The sequence below is a fragment of the Elaeis guineensis genome, chromosome 7, assembly GCF_000442705.2.
Source record: "Elaeis guineensis isolate ETL-2024a chromosome 7, EG11, whole genome shotgun sequence".
Taxonomy (NCBI): Eukaryota; Viridiplantae; Streptophyta; class Magnoliopsida; order Arecales; family Arecaceae; genus Elaeis; species Elaeis guineensis.
The window spans coordinates 27,143,528-27,163,533 of NC_025999.2; positions in this window are offsets into that span (position 1 = coordinate 27,143,528).

Genomic DNA, 20,006 nt, shown 5'->3' on the forward strand with positions numbered 1-20,006 from the left:
ATCGCCGTAATCTGATCACCGTTGGAGGGTCTGATCATCACAACACAGTCACACAGTGTGTCTGGCCTCTGCAAATCATCCACATGAAGCTTCCAATCTGATCGGCTCCTCACAAATGCTAGTTCGTCGCAGAATCTTTTGACGGCCGATGTTGATCGAACTCCTTCGATCTTGATCTGCTGACTCTTTGGATGCTCTGGATCATCAGCAGATATACTTGAGAGGTTGATGAAGCTCTCCTGAAGTTTGGTAGGTTCACGACACTCGTAGCTCACCTTCTACTTCCCGAACCCTAGGCCAAACCCTAAGGTACTCACCGAAAAAACTTGCGCCCACTCTGTTTCTTTCTTTTCTCTCCTTTTCTTTTTTTTTTCTCACATAGGAAAGCTTTCTCACACCACCCTTCTCTCTATCATCAGATTAGCGCATGCCTTATCTTCTTTCCTTTTAAAAATAATGTAAAAGCATCTTTGCAGCATTTTCTCTGCGTGAGAGGATAAAGATAAGTGGTTGCTCATTTGAATTCAAATCGAATTTGAATTCAAATGCCAACCAACTCATTCTTATCCACTCTACACGTGAGAAGAGAGGGGTGTGGGCATCTTTGTGCATGGAGACTTTACACGAGAAACTTTTTCTCATGTGGAAGAAGGGGCGCACAAAATAAAGGGTGGGCGCAGAGATTTGTTATCCATTCAAATTCAAACATCCTTTGAATTTGAATGGCCAACCAATCCTATCATTATCCATTCAAAATGGTCACAAAGGAGGGGCGTGGGATGGCTTCTGCATGGGAGAAAATTCACGAGAACTCGTTTCTCATGAATTCAAATGGGTGCATGTGAAGTGAGGTGGCACAGGGAGATTAGTCAAGGTGGTTTGAAATCCAATTGAACCAACCTTATTTAAAATAGGTTAGACACAATTAGACTAAATTAAACCCAACACAATTAGGCTTAATTAGGCTCAATAAAATTTAATCAAATCAGAATTGACTAAGCCCAACCCCTGATCAAATCAGTGACCAAAACACCTTAGCGATTAGGTCAACACTTAATCTAATCGGGTCAAATCCAACTGAATCCAATTCAATTGGATTGATCCAAAAATAATTACTCAATCAAATTGAGTTAATTAGTGATCAAATCACTAATTAAATCTCTCATAAATACTGAGTCCAAATTCGATGGGCAATCGGGCATCAAGTCCATCGATATGAAACCCTGATCAAAAATCCCAAACCAGTGGGACTCTTGACCCCGATACCCAAAATGTGTGGAACTCATGATTAGAGAATCTTGATTCTCGATCAAAAATTTCAGATATGTAGGACTCAAAGTCCACGAGCATTAGGACTCTTCACCAGCCATCAGATCAGATAGGAATCTCTAATGTGTGTGACCCCACAGATTCGAACCTAAGCCGGTAGCACAGGAATCAATTTCTGTACTAATCGAAGTGACCATCTAGCAATGGTACCCAATATCCGGATAGGTCGAATAGTTACAATCGCAATACTCAAAACCTACGTGAATATGGTTACTGTATAATTCATCCCTTTTGACCCCTGTGTTTAGGATGACTCAGGGTTAAACTGTCAACCCTGATTAGATCATCCAAACATGCTCAACTCAAACAGTCCTGTGACTCCTCACTAGGACTACCCTAGCCAAGTTTTGCTAAATTGAAACATAACTATATAAGCTCCTGAACTGGAGTGGTCAATCCCATCTTGACACACGCACCGACAAGTCAAGTACTTGACTACACCCAGCATCCTTCCGTCACTGAATTAGAAATTCAGGTAGTCCAGTGCCTAAGTGTAGTGAGTTGCTTGTAAGTCACCATGGCGGTCTCAGATGGAGGGACAGTTATACCCATATCCCATCGGAGCAAATCTTGACAGTAGAAAAAGCTCCGAGTCGGTCACGTTCAGTGCAGATGTACCTTTATATCTCACCTATATGCCATACCAGTGTCTCCACACTCCTTGGTTAAGAGGACAACCAACCATTTGGCACACAACGACCTATGCTTGATAAATATTGTCATCCTAGGTAACAATGTATCATTTGGTCGCGAACAGGTTTAAGGACTAAACGACAAATCCTCTTTTGTCGAGTCTAAATAGTCCTAAGGACTTCACCACAACACAGGAGTTCATTAGAAGATGAAACAATTTTGATAAAAAATATCAAAATAATTTTTATTTATTTATAATTTATATACTAATACAAGCATGAGCACAACCGTCAACAGGCTGACGATTGGCTTTGGGGCACTATTCCCAACAGACATAGAATATAAATTGTCACCAATCCTCTTAGACTAGTGTGTGGCCTGCCACAACTACAGCTAGTCTGATGGATGATCTAATTACCATATAAAATTAAATTAATTAAAGCATGCATATAAGAGTTTTTACAATTCTAATGAAGAGTTTTGGTATAGATTTTTTATCAGTCTATCGGCCACAACATGTGTGCCGATCGAGCTGCTCGTGTGTCTGATCGAATCTTACTGGATAGTCTGATTTTGTTAGATCCTTTGGTATCTATCAGAGTACTCCTCACTACTCACTAGTCACAGAGGGCCTGCCATATGTCTGTCCGTATCCAATGATCTGTGAAGAACCTCCATTCCGATGGTGACTAAAAACTGAAGTGCTAGATGGCTGACTGTCTGAGGATGTAAAGGCCATCTTGAAACCTCCATGTGGCCACCTCCTCGAAGGTCCGATAGTCAGTCTCCTCATTCTGGAGAGACTTGAATCGATAATACTCTTGCAAAATAAAAGCAAGCATGTATTAATATGTAATTAAAATACCAACATACTAAAAATTTAAAAATTAAACTAGTTTTGACTTACTAGAAACATCTCTCAGGTTGCATCACAAGCTCCCGATGGCCAATTCGAGAACTCATTCATCGATTTTGACATCAATCGACGTATGATCTTAGTAACGACATAAGATATAAAAGGCTCTCTGAATGTGCTGCAAAATTGATTTCAAAGAATAAATATTAACTCTAAAATTATTAAATTCTAAACAAATTAATTAAGCATGTAGTACTTACGAGCGACTCTGGATATGGATGATCTCTCTATCCTCTGATTGAGTTGGAGGTGCCACAAGTCAGACGGATTCTCGACCACGATGTTGTGTCTGAGAGCCGGCAGTCACTGTTGCATGCGACTGTGGGGTCAAATGATCCCTTGTCCTCCGAACCTGAGCGCAAAACATCTAATACAAAGAATATTATATTAGTTAATAAATGATAAAATAACATAAATGAGAATATATAAAGTGTTAGAGCTTACTGTCCAGTGTGAGATGTGCACACCATGAGAGTTGGCCGCTTGATCGCTCTCTTCTCGAGAGCTTTGTTCTCGGCTGGTGCGGCTCTGACCTCTGGAAGACATGATGTATGCTCTCTAAAAATAAAAATAAAGAGATTCACCAAATTAATTATACAATTATGGATGGCACTGCAAGATTTAAAATGATGCAAAATAAGTAATTAAAATGATCCAAGAATTATATACTTAGCACTACTCATCAGCCTCTTGAGATGTTTGGTATCCTTTGGAATCTTCTTCCGATTCTTCCTCTTCTTCCTCTTCTTTCACCTCTTCCTCTTCTTCCACGTCTTCCTTTTCTTTACCTCTTTTTTTCTTCTTGGGGAGGATTATCCTTTAAAATAATCTCAGTTAGATCTACCTCCTCATGTTGGTCATCTTCACGTAGGAGAATTCTTGGAGCATCCAATTCTACATCATCAAAAGATTGATGAACTCCTACTGTCTCATCCTTTTGAAAGCATTCTGATAATTTAGATTCTTTTTCTTCTTTGAGCATGTAATGAACGGCTTGAGACTTAATTTTGCATATAACCCATCAATCTTTTCTTCCTCTTTCTCTTGATGGAAAAGAAGTATAATATACTTGAGCAGCTTGTGCAGCTAGTACAATGGCTCGTTAACATAAAATTTTGATCCATGTTTGATTTCTATAAGCTCGTGCCATGAATCAACCTTCATACCATTGTTAGTATCGAGCTATTAGGACTTAAATAGAATGACACTATTACCTCCAATGTAGCTTATCTTAATCACTTCTTCGAAGATTCTATAGTAGTCATTCTCTGCCTTATCTTCCCACCAGTTGCTTTGTATACACATATCACTATTTATTATGCTTTTATAATTTTCATATTGTTGGGTGTGAAATTTGAAACTATTTATATTACAGCCATTATAGCATGTCACATATTTTTTAGGTCCGTAATCTAATGGTTCAACTTCGTTGGTATGGACTCGCTCCCTTGAATGACCTACATATTATAAAAAAATAAATTGAAAAAAATTAAAACATATAAAATGACAATGGATGCTTACCAATTGATGGAACCAACATGCAAAGTTCTTTGAGTATTGTGTTGATATTTCTTCATCACTTATGCCCGAATTTTCTCCTTTAGCATCTCATCACATTGCCTAAAAATGCATAAGATAAGTATACTGAAATAAGTGATTAAAGAGTTGAGATTGTGATGGATACTTACAGATATATGGGTCACCTTGTGCAGAAAAATCATTAATGATCTACCTCAATGCAACCTTCATTATAAAATTCTGCTTCTTCGATGCATCAAAAGTATGAATGTCATCAGACCACAATAATTTCAATTCATCAATAAGAGGCCTTAGATATACATCAATGCTTCTACTAGGATGTCATGTTTCAGAAATGACTAATATAAGAAAGATGTTATATTCTTTCATACATGCACAACCCAGACGGTAGATTGTATGGAGTAATAAAGACTGACCAACACGAATAAGGGGCTGCTACATGATCGAACGGTATAAAACCATCTGTAGATAGATTCAACCGGACATTGTATGATTTCTGAGCAAATAAAGGGTGGCAAGCATCAAATTACTTCATACCTCACTGACTATGGATGACACATCATATCGGGGTGCTTGCATGTTCCTTCTTTGTACCATCTCATCTACCTGATAGTACTCCTGGATAAGTAGAGCCTCTGAAGTCTAGGAGTGAAAGGAAGATATCGAAAAATCTTGTATGGTATGTTCTTCTGATTTCTATTCGCTTGCCTCAGCTTAAATCGACTTGCACCGCATAGCCGCATGAGCTCTTCTGTTGATCCTCTTTATAGAAAAGCATGCAACCATTATGGCATGCATCTATCTTTTCATATCCCATGCTAACCCTTTCACCATTTTGCTCGAAGCATAAAGCTCCTAACAAGTTCTCATCCTTCGATAGTATTTTTTTTATTATTCTACCATCCTATCATAACAATTGACTGTCATATTAAACTCGACCTTTAAGTTCAACAATTCTGACATAGCTGATAGTACAGTGTGTGTTTCACATCCTGACTATAGTAGTTCATTAACATCTTTCAGCATATGATAGAAATCATCTCTGTCAGCCTCTGGATCATCCTCCACATCTCAATTAAATTCAAGACTAGCCGCATCCATAACCATGCCCATCATTCAATCTGTATCAATGTCCTGCTCAGTTCTAACCCTTGCAACTTTCCTTCACATCTCTCCATGCAGGTATCAATATTTATAGTTGGGTATAAATCCACTCTAATACAAATGGACAGTAATTGTGTTCCTATCAAATATTTTTCTATTACCATATCTATTACAAGGGCAATGAGCCCGTCCTTGATGTAAGAGTGTGTATTTCAAAAGTAAAATCATAAAAGTACTCTACACCCTCTCGGTATTCAGTAGAAATCTCTTCATCAACTACTCGATGGTCCATCCAACTACAGTCCATGACAGACTATCTAAGAATTTGTTTATACATAAATACAAGATAATTGCTAAGTACTATTTTATCATTTAAAATGGTTACATAGTAAATGCATCCTATCATCAACTAATAGGTAAAGATAGGTCCTATCTCATTCAGAAAATATATTAATTCTATAGATCCATTACAGTAATCAAACGATATGCAACAGGGATCAAAAAAATTTCAACAGCATTTCTCCTTAGTTCTCTTGTGTAAGGAGAACAAAAGAAAAATGCTATCCAAAATTTTTTTTGAACCCTCAACATACCGTTTGATTATTGTAATGACCTATAGAATTACTTATATTTTTCAAACTATCCATAATGGACAATCAATTGACAAACATACATAATTCATCCATCCATATAAAAATAAATAAATGTACAGATACAATAAAATATATGTATCAATCAATTGACGGGTCTATCACTCCATGCAATATAAATTTTATTAAAATTAATATATAATTAGTACTACCCGGTACCTTCCATCGGCATAAGCACACAGGCATGCGAGGGCTAGATGCCTTGGATGCCAGCTGTGACTCAAGGCCTGAGCACGCAGGGACGTCTGGCCCTGTGTTTGCAATGCTGTCTGGCACCTTCCCTCAGTCCGAGCACTCTACATGCGAGACTCAAATCCCATGTATTTAATTAATTAATTAATTAATTAAATATCTAACTAATTAATTAAATCAATATTTAATTAATTTTTAGTGACGGTACTAGCTGTCACTAATGCCGTCACTAATACTAGACAATACTAGCCATCACTAATGCTGTAGCTAATATCACAATTATAGGCATGCTAGCACGGGGACGGGGCTGCGGGGCAGGGGCTATGAGGGTCGCGCTACGGGCTGGGGGCGGCCGGCAGGGGCCACACGGTCAGGCTGATGGGGCTGCACGGAGGTCGGTGGGTCAGGGCAGCCGTGGATGAGGCGGGCCGAAGCGGCTGGCTCGGGGTTGCAGCGTAGGAGGCATTGATGGGGTCGGGGTGGCCACAAACGAGGTGGGGCCGGGGTGGCTGGCTCGGGGCGTTGCATAGCAGGCATCGGTGGGGTTGGGGCATCGTAGGCAAGGCGGGGTTGGGGCAGCGGCTCAAGGCCGCAGTATAGGAGGCACCAACGGGTTGGGGTAGCCGCGTGCGAGGTAGGGCTAGGGTGGTTGGGTCGAGGTTGGGGCATAAGAAGCATTGGTGGGGTCAGGGCGGCCACGGGCGAGGCAGAGATGGGGCAGCGGGCTTGGGGCTGCAGTGTAGGGGGTGCCGGTGGGTTCGGGACATCAGAAAGGAGGACGCGCGGGGAGTGGAAAATGCCGAGAAGGATGCATCGGGGAGGGGGGTTGCCGCTAGTTAGGAGGATGCACCGACGAGGTGGGGAAAAGTCAGGAAGGAGGAGAATGAGGGAGGATTTGTAGGAAGGAGGAAAACGAGCATAGAATTTTTTTCTCTCCGGTGGGCTGGTGGTGTATTTTGGCAGACTATTACCAATGGTAAAGAGGTTGTTGGTAGTATGATTGATAAAACTTTATTTTACGTGTCAAAATATTAGCGACGACAGTTTTCATTGCTAATACCCATTCATCATTACTAATACTATTAATTTTTTAATATTAACTTTTAATATTAATTTTTTAAAAATTTTAGAATAATATTTTTTTCAAAATTATTAATGATGGAAAATTATTTTATTGCAAATACTGTTACTAATACTATTAATTTTCTTAATATTAATTTTTTTTCTCATTGATCATTTTTTGGATGGATAAAAATCATTATTGGATTTTAATAAATTTTTTAGCTTAATTAATTTATGGATCAAATCTTACTTGATTTAAATTAGATTTAATTTAATTAAGTTTGACTTAATTTGAGGCTAATTAGATTTTAATATTTTAAGTAGGATTTGAATTCAAAGCTAATTGAATTAGATTTGACAAGATTTTGAATTGGATTCAAATCGGGTTCGAATTGGATTTTAATTAAATCATAGATCAAGTCTTAATTAATTTAAATTAGATTTAATTTATTTAGATTTGACTTAATTTGAGATTTATTGGGCTTTATAATCAAGTAAGACTTAGATTCAAAGTCTAATTGAATTAGATTTGACAAGATTTTGAATTGGATTTGAATCGAGATCGAATTGGATTCGAATTGAATCATGGATCAAGTCATAATTATTTAAATTAGATTTAATTTAGTTAGATTTGACTTAATTTGAGACTAATTAGATTTTATAATCTAAGTAGGACTTGGATTTAAAGCCTAATTGTATTAGGTTTGACAAGATTTGGAATTACATTCGAATCGGATTCGAATTGAATCATAGATCAAGTCCTAATTGATCTAAATCAATTTAATTTAATTAGATTTGATTTAATTTGAAGCTATTAGATTTTATAATTTAAGTAGCACTTGGATTCAAAGCCTAATTAAATTAGATTTGTTGGATTTCGAAATGATTTTGAATTGGATTTGAATTGGATTCAAATTGAATTATAGATCAAATCCTAATTGATTTAAATTAGATTTAATTTAAGTAGATTTGACTTAATTTAAGGCTAATTGGATTTTATAATCAAAGTAGAATTTGGATTCAAAGTCTAGTTGAATTAAATTTGACAGAATTTTGAATTAGATTTGAATTGAACCCAAATTAAAAATTATTTTCTTCTAATTAATTTAAATCAATTAAATTTAATTTGAGGATAATTAAGTTTATAATTTAATTAATATTTAAATTCAAAGTCTAATTGAATTAGGTTTAATAAGATATTGAATTGGATTCGAATTGGGTTCGAATTCGATTCGAATCGGATTCAAATTAGATTCGAATTGAATCCAAATTGAAAATTATTTTTTTAATTAATTTAAATCAGATAAAATTTAATTAGGCTTGACTTAATTTGAAGGAATTGGGTTTTACAATCTAAGTAAGAGATAGATTCAAAGCCTAATTAAATTAGGTTTGACAGAATTTTGAATTGGATTTGAATTGGATTCGAATTGGATTCAAATTGAATCTGAATCATTTTATAGATTATTAGTGATAAAAAATATCACCATTACTAATTCCATCACTAATAATATAAATTATTTTTTTAATTATTATTCATATTTTTTAAAAAATATTAGTGATGGTAAAATTTTTGTCGCTAATATCCCAATTCATCGTCGCTAATAATTATTTTATGTTTAAGTATTATAAAAAAATTTGAAAAATTTAAACACTATTAGTGATGGCTTTTGCCATCACTAATATTTAAATTACCATTGCTAATAGTGTTAACGATGATAAGAGTTTTGGTCGATTTTGTGGTGGCTAAAAAGTGTTATTAGTGATGGAATTTTTTTTCGCCACTAAAACCGTTGCTAATATTTAATATTCTTATAGTGAGGGCAAGAAGCAAGCTGACTTCATCTATTGATCATCGATCACCTATATAGCATTATCATCTTTAGGGGTTCTAAATAGACCATCACAAAATCCATGGTTATATGTTCTCAATTTCATTGAGGAATAGAAAGAGATTGCAAAGGTCTACAGGTTTCTAATATTCAGCCTTTACTTTCTGACATACTAAATACTAAATTACATGTTGTGCAATGTCCTTCATGCCATTCCATTAGAAATTTTCTCATAGATCACAACAAATTTTGGTACCTCCAGGATGCCAAACCTCAAGAAGCCATTAGCCATTAGGCTTCTTCTAGAATCTCTTTTTCTAGTTCTGAATTATTAGGGATAGAGTCTATTATTAAATCTCAAGAAGCCATCTTTTATGAACTTAAAACTCTACTTGAGCACTCTAGATTCTACCAACATCCTGAGCTTCTGGAGTTTGGATCTTCATCCTGAGATGCTTTAATCCTTTTAATTAGAGTAGGTTGGACTATGAGATTAGCAATTTAAGAGTTGACATCATATAAGCATACTTCCATATTCAACCTTTTCAAGTCTATCAAGATAGTCTTTCTGAAGTAACTAAGACTGCCAATTTAGATGATGATTTTCTACTCAAAGCATCTACTACCACATTTGCTTTTCTGAATGATAATCGATAGTGAAGTCATAATCTTTTAGCAATTCCAACAATCTTCTTTGCCTTAGATTCAATTCTTTTTGGATGAATATGTACTTTAAACTCTTATGATCAGTATAAATTTCATAAGCTCTCTCTATATAAATAATGTCTCCATATTTTTAGAGCAAAAACTATGGCTACTAATTTTAAATCATGGGTGGGATAATTTTGCTCATAGAGTTTTAGTTGTCTAGATGCATAAGCTATTACGTTCCTATCTACATCAATACAAGTCTAGGCCCTTTCAAGAGGTGTTATAAGAAATGGTGAATCCTCCCATTCCAGATGGAATGGCCAACACTGGAGTTATCATCAATTGCTTCTTTAATTCCTCGAAGCTTTGCTCACACTCCTCTGTCCATTCAAATTTCACTCATTTTTGAGTCAGGCAAGACCAAGGCATAGGAATGTGAGAGAATCATTCGACAAATTTACACTAATAGCCGGCTAATCCTAAGAAACTATATACTTCAGATGCATTAGTAGGGTGACTTCACTCAACCACTACTATTTTCTTTGGGTCAATAGAAATACCATTTTTGGATATAATATATGATAAGTATAATAAATACCCTAAAAGAAGCATCAAAATAGATACTAATTGATCTTTATTTTTTAAGAATTGATGCTTCTTGTTTTTTGTAGGACAGATGCTCACCAATATAAAGAGTCTGATTTGCAGGCCTAAAGAATCAATCTGGACCCAAAAATGGAGCTCAAACGGGATCCAAAAGAAGCTTAAATCCAAAGCCCTAAAGTCTAGCAAGTCATGGCCCAGAAAAGTCATGTAGTGCACAAAAACCTACTGTGCGGTCCACACATAGCTTACAAAACTGTATCGCACGATGCACGCATGGTGCATGAGCCGATTAACATTCACGTGTGGCTCAGGGGAACAGTGTTCCCGGGTGTTTATCATGGTGTACAGAGCATGCGGGTGGGGGTTGGTGGGCGCGTTCATGCACGCAGGTCCAGATGCGGGTTTGGCGCATTCAGGTGTGCGGCTGGGTTCAGGTGCTTCATGCGGGCTTCATGCGAACATGGGTGCAATCGGGTTTAGCAGTGGATGCTGGGACTCGAGCATGGTCTTTATGTAGGTGTAGCTTCATGCGGAGCAGGGTTCGTGCGTACAGTAGATTGAGCATGGTCCTGGGCATGATCGGATCTTCAAGTGTGGCGGGCGTGAGTGAATGGTTCATTGGATATGGGCCCAGACAAGGCCTGGGACATGGCTAGGGTTTTGGATATCCTAATTAAAATAGGAAAAAGAAGAAGATGAGAGGATTTGAAAGCCTATGGATGGTCAGGACTCAAGAGGCACTAAAGGCTATATAAAAAGGAGGGTTGGTACCAGAGAAAAAGATGAGGAGAAAAATAGAGCAAAAATTGTGAGAGAAAATATAGAGAAATAAAGAGAGAGAGAGAGAGAGAAAGAGAGGGGAGAGAGCTCTGTGGTGGCATTAAGGAGGCTTTGCTGTTCTTCTGCAAGTTATTCTCCAACAAGAAGGAAGCCATGGCGAGCAGAATCGACATCATGCGCAGCTAAACTTCTAGTCTTGAGGAGGAGATGACTTTTTTGTAAATCAGATTTGTTTTTCCTGACTCTATCTTTTATATACTCTTTTTCATACAAAGGATAAAAGATTATTTTCTTTTTAAATATATGCTTGTGCTTTTATTTTAATGATTAGATCCTTAATCTAAACAATCTATTTTTTTTAGAGATGCACTGTGATCCGAAGGAGACGACGTATGTTCAAGAAAAAAATGGATTGTCTTAGGGTTCGATCTCTTACCTTTTTTTTATAAAGCCTCTTGGGATAATCTATACTCATAAAGGGACGAGTGTAATCCAAAAGATATGATCCGTATTTAGATAGAGATAGATTATTCTCAAAGATCATTGACAACAAGCCACCCTTGCATGATCTTAAGTACTAAAATCTATTTTGCAAAAGAATGATTTGTAATCTTTGAGATCTTGCTTGCTTGATCACCTTTACTATTAATTTAGAATTTATTTTTCTTGTTTACTTAGTTTCTAAAAGTTTTTAAACAACGATTCCAATACACATAAAATTTTGAATTTTCTCTTTCTTTACGTTCCAAACACAACGGTCTAAGATCTTTGTGGATCAACCCGAATCATCCTGTTCTATGAAACTAGGAGTTCGATAAAAATAGCATCTTTGATCGCTCTAGCAATAAGAGTGCATCAAATATTGGTGCCTTTGCTAGGGATCTTGGCATGATTGTTTTGAAAAAAAATAAAAAAAAAATTTACTGTCTTCTTTAATTTTATTACTTCCTTGGTTAATTGCTTTAGTTATTCTTGCCTTTATTTCAATTGCTTTGTTTTTAGCTTGCCTTTTATTCTCTTGTTGACTTCTAACCTAATTCAAGTGTCCCTTTTATCTTAATTGCTTTAAATATTCAACCAAAAAAAAATAAAAAATTCTTTTAAAATATTATACTACTGTTTGGACATCTTGCTTTGTTTGCATTTGCATCTCCATAACTAATCTTAAGAGAAAAATCTATTAACAAGATAAGATGGAGATTTCATCATCCTTCTTTAGTCCACAAATTACTTCCTTACATCTGCATAACCTAATTCTAATTTTTAAAATCAATTAGACGTCAGCCTAAGAAATTCAAGCTCAATAGGATAAGAAAATCAAAAAGTTAGATCGGGTTTGACTTTGACTAATCAATTGATGTCTAAGAAAATGGTTCAGAGGCTCAGTTCTGAAGAATGGTGGTTACTTAATTAGATCCGTTGTAAAAATATGAGGAGCCTCTCACTAATCTTACACTTATCTGATCAATTACGCTGGTTGATTTTGAACTTGAAGTTTCTGAAGGTGATCTTGAAACAGTTAGGAGCTGTCTAAATCTAGGCTAAATTCTAGTTAGAATTTGCTTTTGTGTGAAACTTGTTTGCAATAAAAAAAAAATCTTCTCATCTATCCCTTAGATTTAAGATTCTCTAGGTTCTCATCTTTAGAATTATTCTTTTTTTTTCTACTAACAAATAAAAAAATTACAAAAATAATTGAAAATTTCTAACTTCCTTCTTGGACAAGGATATGTAGATGATTGGTTAGAAGCAAGTTGAACCCTATCTCAAGTCTAGTAGATCTTAAAGATGTCATGAGCAAAATCGATCAACCACAAGTCCTGAAGGACTTGTGTTATCCGATTGGATCAGTCTAACCCTCATGTATCCGACTGCCACAAATCGATGTCAATTTCAAAATTAAATCTTAGATTATAAACATGCTTTCTAAATTCATCAGAATCGAGGATACATACACTTTTATGAGGAAATTTGAGGAAGTATGTGCCATGATGCGGTTCCAACAGCTCACTGAGGATGCTGTTAAACTTAGGCTAATTAATTTTGCCCTCAAAGATAGTGCTAAAAAGTGGTTATACAATCTTTTTAACCAATCCATAGCGTCATAAGATGATTTTGTTAAAGTGTTCCTGAAGAAATCTTTCTCACACTATAAGATTGCCAAATTTAGAAATAAAATTAATCAATTTTATCAATTATCTGGTGAGTCTTTTTGAGAGTGCTTCGATCACTTCAAAAATCTTTTGAGTCAATGCCCACACCATGGAATAGAGACTTGGAGACTGTGCCAAATCATTTATGAGGGACTAAACCCAAACTCTAAAATAATGATAGAATCAATGTGTCAGGATCAGTTCATGAATAAGGAGCCTATAAAAGCCTGGCAATTTTTAGAGGACCTAGCAGAGAAAAGCTTGCAATGGGAGGTAACTAGGAAATCCGAAAGACTCACACCTTCAAGAGAGGGAGTACATCAAGTTCAACCTTTCTTAGCTACTGAGGCCAAAATTGTTACCCTGGTCTGAAGAATTGAAGCCTTAAAACTCCAAAGACACATTCAGGTAAATCAAGTTTCAACATCTACTTGCAATGGGTGTAATGCCATAGACCACACAGTGGAAGTATGTCCCTTCTTGATGGGTCCAATCAGGAACAAAGTAGTGCAGATCAACGCAGCTTATCACAAACCCATAAATAACCCCTATGCACCAATGTTCAACCCAGGATGGAGGAACCATCTCAATTTTTTTTTATCACAAAGATCAAACTCAAGTAGACCTACCCTCAATCAGCCCAACCCTAGGCCCACTCAGTTATTGAATAACCCACCAGGCTTCAATAATGATCAAAGGCTTAATATACTAGAAAAAAGATCTGATTTAAGGACCTAATAATTTAAAAGATTTGATTTAATAATTTGAGAATAAGAGAAGAGTGTAATCTGTGAGTCATAAATCCTTCTACTGACTTCACCAAGTCATAAAGAGGACTTGATACAAGCTGGTCAAGAGACACCTAAATCAATCACACTGATTTACTTTAATGGCATGGATCAGCTTTAATCAGTCAGTGATCTAATCAAAACATGATCTACCGAATCGATTAGATAAGTGAGATCGGTGGGAGGATCTGTCTCGACTTGCCTTAGACACCATCGAAATGGCCAGATAAGTAGACTGCCAATTAAAAACTAACGATTGAATTGTCATGTAATATGCCAAACTTACATCAATTGGTGGATTAGTTTCAATTCAGTCAACCAAAGGATTCAAACTCAACCATTGAGCCACGATCATGATCCAATTAATATGATCAAAAATATGAATTTGATCAAGCTACAACTGTTGAGATTGATCAAAAAAAATTCTGACATAATCTAATTCAACTTTTGATTAGATTTAATCAATTTCTCTATTTAGTTTATATTTATTTCTAATCCTAGATCTAACCCAGTTAGATGATCTGATTCATGCTAACCTATTGCCAATCAATTTATAAGGTATCTTAAGATCTTTAATTCTCAAATCTAGATTCTTTTAAAATTTAATTCTAAATTAAGTATGTGAAACATATGTTTTAGTTTGTAGAACTATTCTATAAGAATTTCAAGTGAAGTATATCATATGTTTCAAATCAAAATCTAATTTTTCAATTCTATGTTTAATAATTAAATATGTATCAATTTTATCTAAATTTCATGTATACATCATATGTATCATAGAAAATTCAAATTTCTATATCATATGCAACATACAATTCAGATCATAAAATCTAATTTTCACATCTAAATTTATTTTGCTAAAATTATAATTAACCATAAATCACTTTAAATCTAATCTAAAGATATTCATGATCAAAATAATTTTAATTTTTTTTACACTATTTTTCATCATGAGACTTGATAACAATAGCACCCCTATACGTCATAAGAGCACTCCATTGAATAGAAAGAGAGGATTTTTAAATCCTACTTGCTCTTATAATCAGATGGCTTGGTAATTTTTCAATTTGAGTACTGGACTACTAAGATCTGAAATCTAATTTTGAAAACTAATTACATAAATATATAAATTATCATACAATCCATGCATGCACATAATCATACAAATATGATGTGAATCTAATCATATTAGATCAACGCATAAGTGTATTTCAGATCTGAACATACTTTTATATAGCATATAAAACTATTAATTTAGATCTAAAATAATATAGAAATCTATTCTAAATATATGTATGATTGCATAAAAAAATTTTGGTTAGAGATGTGATCAAACATGCACAGATATTATGCTAAAATCAGATTTGAAATTTTGTCAAACAAATTTAGATCTGAGCCTGATTCAAACATCAATTTTTTAATTAAATTATGTCACAAAAAATCTATCAAAATAGATTTAAATCCATGCATAATCAGGAATTAAATCAACACAAAAATTTGCACAAAATTTTTTGCTAAAATAGATTTTCAACAAATCAGATTCAGAGGCTGATTTTGATTCGATACTCGAGTTAAAACCAGATAAAAAATATATAGAAGATTGTTGGACAACCACAAGGATTTCATGCATACATTTCAAAAATTTGCAGTAGAATAAACTTAGATTAAACCTTTTAATCTACAATGTAAGCACATGATCTGATCATAAAACACCCTATATATGGATCTATGGCATGTATATGTGCATGTAAAAAATTTAAATTACAAAATCTGCATGATGTGCATGAAAACAAGTAAAGTAGTAGATCCAATCTACTATAACTAGGGATCTGAACCCAATACCTAAGAGCAAATAGTCGAATACCATGATTGTGAATGTGGATCTGGAGATCCTCGCTGGTTGCTCGTAGCCACACATCGTGTTTAACCTCTACGAATCATCCACATGAACCCCTCATACCAATCTACTATATCGAAGAGTGCTAACTCGTGAAAACTGCTCCTGATGGCTGATCTGATTGGATCTTCTTTTTCAATCATCTCGAATCCTTCCAAGGTTGAAGATGGATCAATGGAGGTCATTGGAGGATGGAGGAATAGCAAAAAATTATCTAGATCTAATCTAGATTTTTATCTCCAAAATAACTCAACACCAAGGCTGAACACTCACTAAAGAAGAGATAGTTCTCTTCTAATCACACGCCAAAAGCAAATTCATCCACCCCAGATCCTCACACTCAAGACCCTTGGTTCAGCCCCTCTCTTCTTTAGATGTCTCATGGTGGAAAAAATCTTAGAGCCAACATACAAAAATTAGCTCCTTTTAAGATTGCCGATCAAGGGTGATAGGATAGGATAAGTGCCCATTCAAATTCGAATTCAAATCTCATTTGAACTCAAACCAAATCAACCTTATCCCCATCCATCTTTTGATCAAAGAAGTGCTGAACATGAGAAGATGGGCATGAAAAAACACTGGGAGCTTCTCCATTTTGTCGCACAAAAAGAACTTATCAAAAGTGGCCAGTGGGTGGAAGGATTAGGATGAGGTTTTAATCAAATTCAAACTCTTTTTAAGTCCAAATCAAAACCAACCACAACCCAATCCAAGTGGGTGACAAAGTGGAGTATTTGTTAGAGAACTCTCATGCACAAACAAGCTTTGTGTGATCAGGAATGGATAGAGAAGGAAAGGTGGCGCAAGGGACTTCAAACATTCAAATTTTGAATTCAATCTTGAATTCGAAATTCAAGTTGATTTCAAATTCAAACCAAGTTTGATCCAATCAAACTCTATCTGATTAGAAGTGATTGAACCTAATTTAATTTGATCCTAACTCAATTAAGAATTAACTGGGTTCAAGTCCTAATCAAATCAGGGCTTAATCTTCCTAAGCGATTAGATCATTCTATAACCTAATCGTATTTGACCTAATTGAATCTAATTCAATTAGACTTAATCTAGACTTTAATGCTCAATCAAATTAAGCTAATCAATGATCTAATTGCTGACTAATCTTTTTAAACATCACTGACTCTCAGTGAATTAATTTACTATAATTATTGCTCAGGGTTAATCATTAATCGCATTGATGATTCTATCCTTAGATGATTCTCAATCGTCGATTAGCCATATGATCGGAGAGGTACTCCTTATATGTGTGACTTCATAGGTTCAAATCTAAGCCAATAGTATAGAAATAATTTTTTATACCAATCGAAGTGACCATCCAGTAATGGTACCCGATATCTAGATAGGTCAAATATGTGCAAAACAACATTCAAGAATCTAATGGTTACTGTATAATTTATCTCTTTGATCCTTGATGCTCAGAACGACTTTAAAGTTTATTATCAACTCTCGATCAATGCATCTTTATATGTTTCTCAACCCAATTACACTTGTGACTCGACTATCCTGATCTAGATTTTGCTAAATTGAAACACATTGAGGCATACTCTCCAATAACTTGGAGTGGTCAATCATTTCTCGACTCACACGCTGACTTCACAAGTGCTTGACTACACTCAAAATTTTTTGATCCTAAATTAAAAATTCAGATAGTCCAGCACCAAAGCACAGTGAGTTACTTGCAAATCACCATGGTGATCTCAAGTTGGAGAGACACTTATACCTATATCCCTTCGGAGTAACTCTTGACAACAGAGTGCTCCAGAGTTAATCACGTTCAGTGAAATGTACTCCTATGTCTCACTTGTATGTCATACCAGTATCTCCATACTTTTTAATTAAGAGGATAACTGACGTATATGACATACAATGACCTACACATGATATAGCTATCATCCTAATAATAGAATATCGTTTGATCGTGAACTAGTTTTAAGGACTAAATAATATATCCTCCTATATCTATTCAAATAGTCCTAAAGACTTCATCACAATATTAGAGTTCATAGAAGATATACACAAAGTGATGAAAAAGTCAAATAATATTTTATTAATAATTAATAATTCATATATAATTTATAAATATAAGCTCAATCATCAACAAACTAATGATTAGTTTTAGGACATATTTTTTCAACAAAGATATCAGATAAAATCAAGATTTAATCATATAAAAAATTTTGATTCAAAATCAGATAAAAAAAATCAAAAAAATTTTAAAATTAGACTATGCGATCATGACATATAGGCTTGGCTCTGATACTAATTGAAGAAAAATTTGTCCGATCGCATCGGATGCCAGGAGAAAAGAATAGATTAGTAATTAAAATTTTTCATAATATTTATAAAATCTCACATTGATTTATAGCAAAAAATAATCAAGGTTGAAAAAGCTCCTCGATTGATTTGCTTCACAAGATTCAGATGCATGGAACCTCTATTTCATGTGCACGCCAAACTCCATAGAAGAGAGGGATGAACGTCTTTTTTGGAGAGGAGAGAAAAGAAGCTTTGAGATCTGATCTTCAAGCTCTTAAAATAAATCACACACCACCACAAGGGAGGGAGGATGGCTTGGTGGGGAGAGGCACCCAGGGGAAGTCGCCAAAGAGGAGGGATGCCCAAGGGAGGAGCTCTCCATGCCTAGCCCACCACTTGATTCCTTAATTCTCTTATCCACACCCCTCCTTAAATAGGCAAGGGATCTTAAATCAAATAAAACTCCTTTAGGTTCTAGGAATAGGACTCTCTATGTTTGAATCAAATCCAAACTCTCTAAAGCACAAGGAATCCCAATCCAAGTAGGAGAGGTGCCAACTTGCACCTTCCTTCATAATACCGCACACCCAAGGGGAGGGAGCTGTTTCCAACCTATTTCCAACCACCTTGATCAGCCCATATGGTGAGAGAATAGCTGGGACACATGGCTAAGTAGACCAAATCAGATTTGGTTTAGATTTGGATCAATTCGAATCCAATTTGAACCAATTTTGAAAAGACTGCTAATCCTAATCCAATAAGAATTCTTATCCAAGTCCAACTTGATAAATTAATCCAATCAAATTTTAATAAAATTAAGTTTAATTAAATTAGATCTGATCTAAAGTAATTAAGACTCAAATGAATCTCTCATAATTGCTTGAATCATTGATTTGATTTAATTCATCTCCGGAATCAAACCCGCACCTCATGCGCAGTGCTAGCTGGACATAGTCAGTATTTAATTCCATATGACCTATAATTTAATTCTTAATTAAGTTAATCTACATGTTTAATCAAGTCTCATACTTTCAAATTGAGTATATAAATATTTGATCAATTCTTTTCTACATTGTTTGACTTTTGTATACCACTCCATAGATTCGAATATTAAGTCGGTAGCATAAGAACTCCTTCCTATACCAATTGAAATGATGATCTAGTAATGATATCTGACGTCCAAATAGATCGAATAATTATAAAGCAATATTCTAGAACCTCGATATATGGTTACCTCATAATCATTCCTTTGATCCTAATGCTCAAGGTGACGTAGGATTTAACTATCAATCCTGAAACATCATCCACATCGTATTTCAACCTTTAAATCCATCACATGGATTATCTTGATCAAGATTTTACTAAATTAAAATACAGTGATGCATTAACTCCTATAATTCGAAGGGGTCAATCTCATCTTGATCCACAAGCAACTTCACAAATACTTGACTGTACCCAGTAGCCTTTCATCACTGTATTAGAAATGCAGGTAGTCCGACATCAAAGCACAATGAGTTGCTTGCAAGTCACTATGGTGATCTCAGGTCTGAGGGATACTTATGCCCATATATTTTGCAAGCTGCTCTTGATAGTAGAGTGC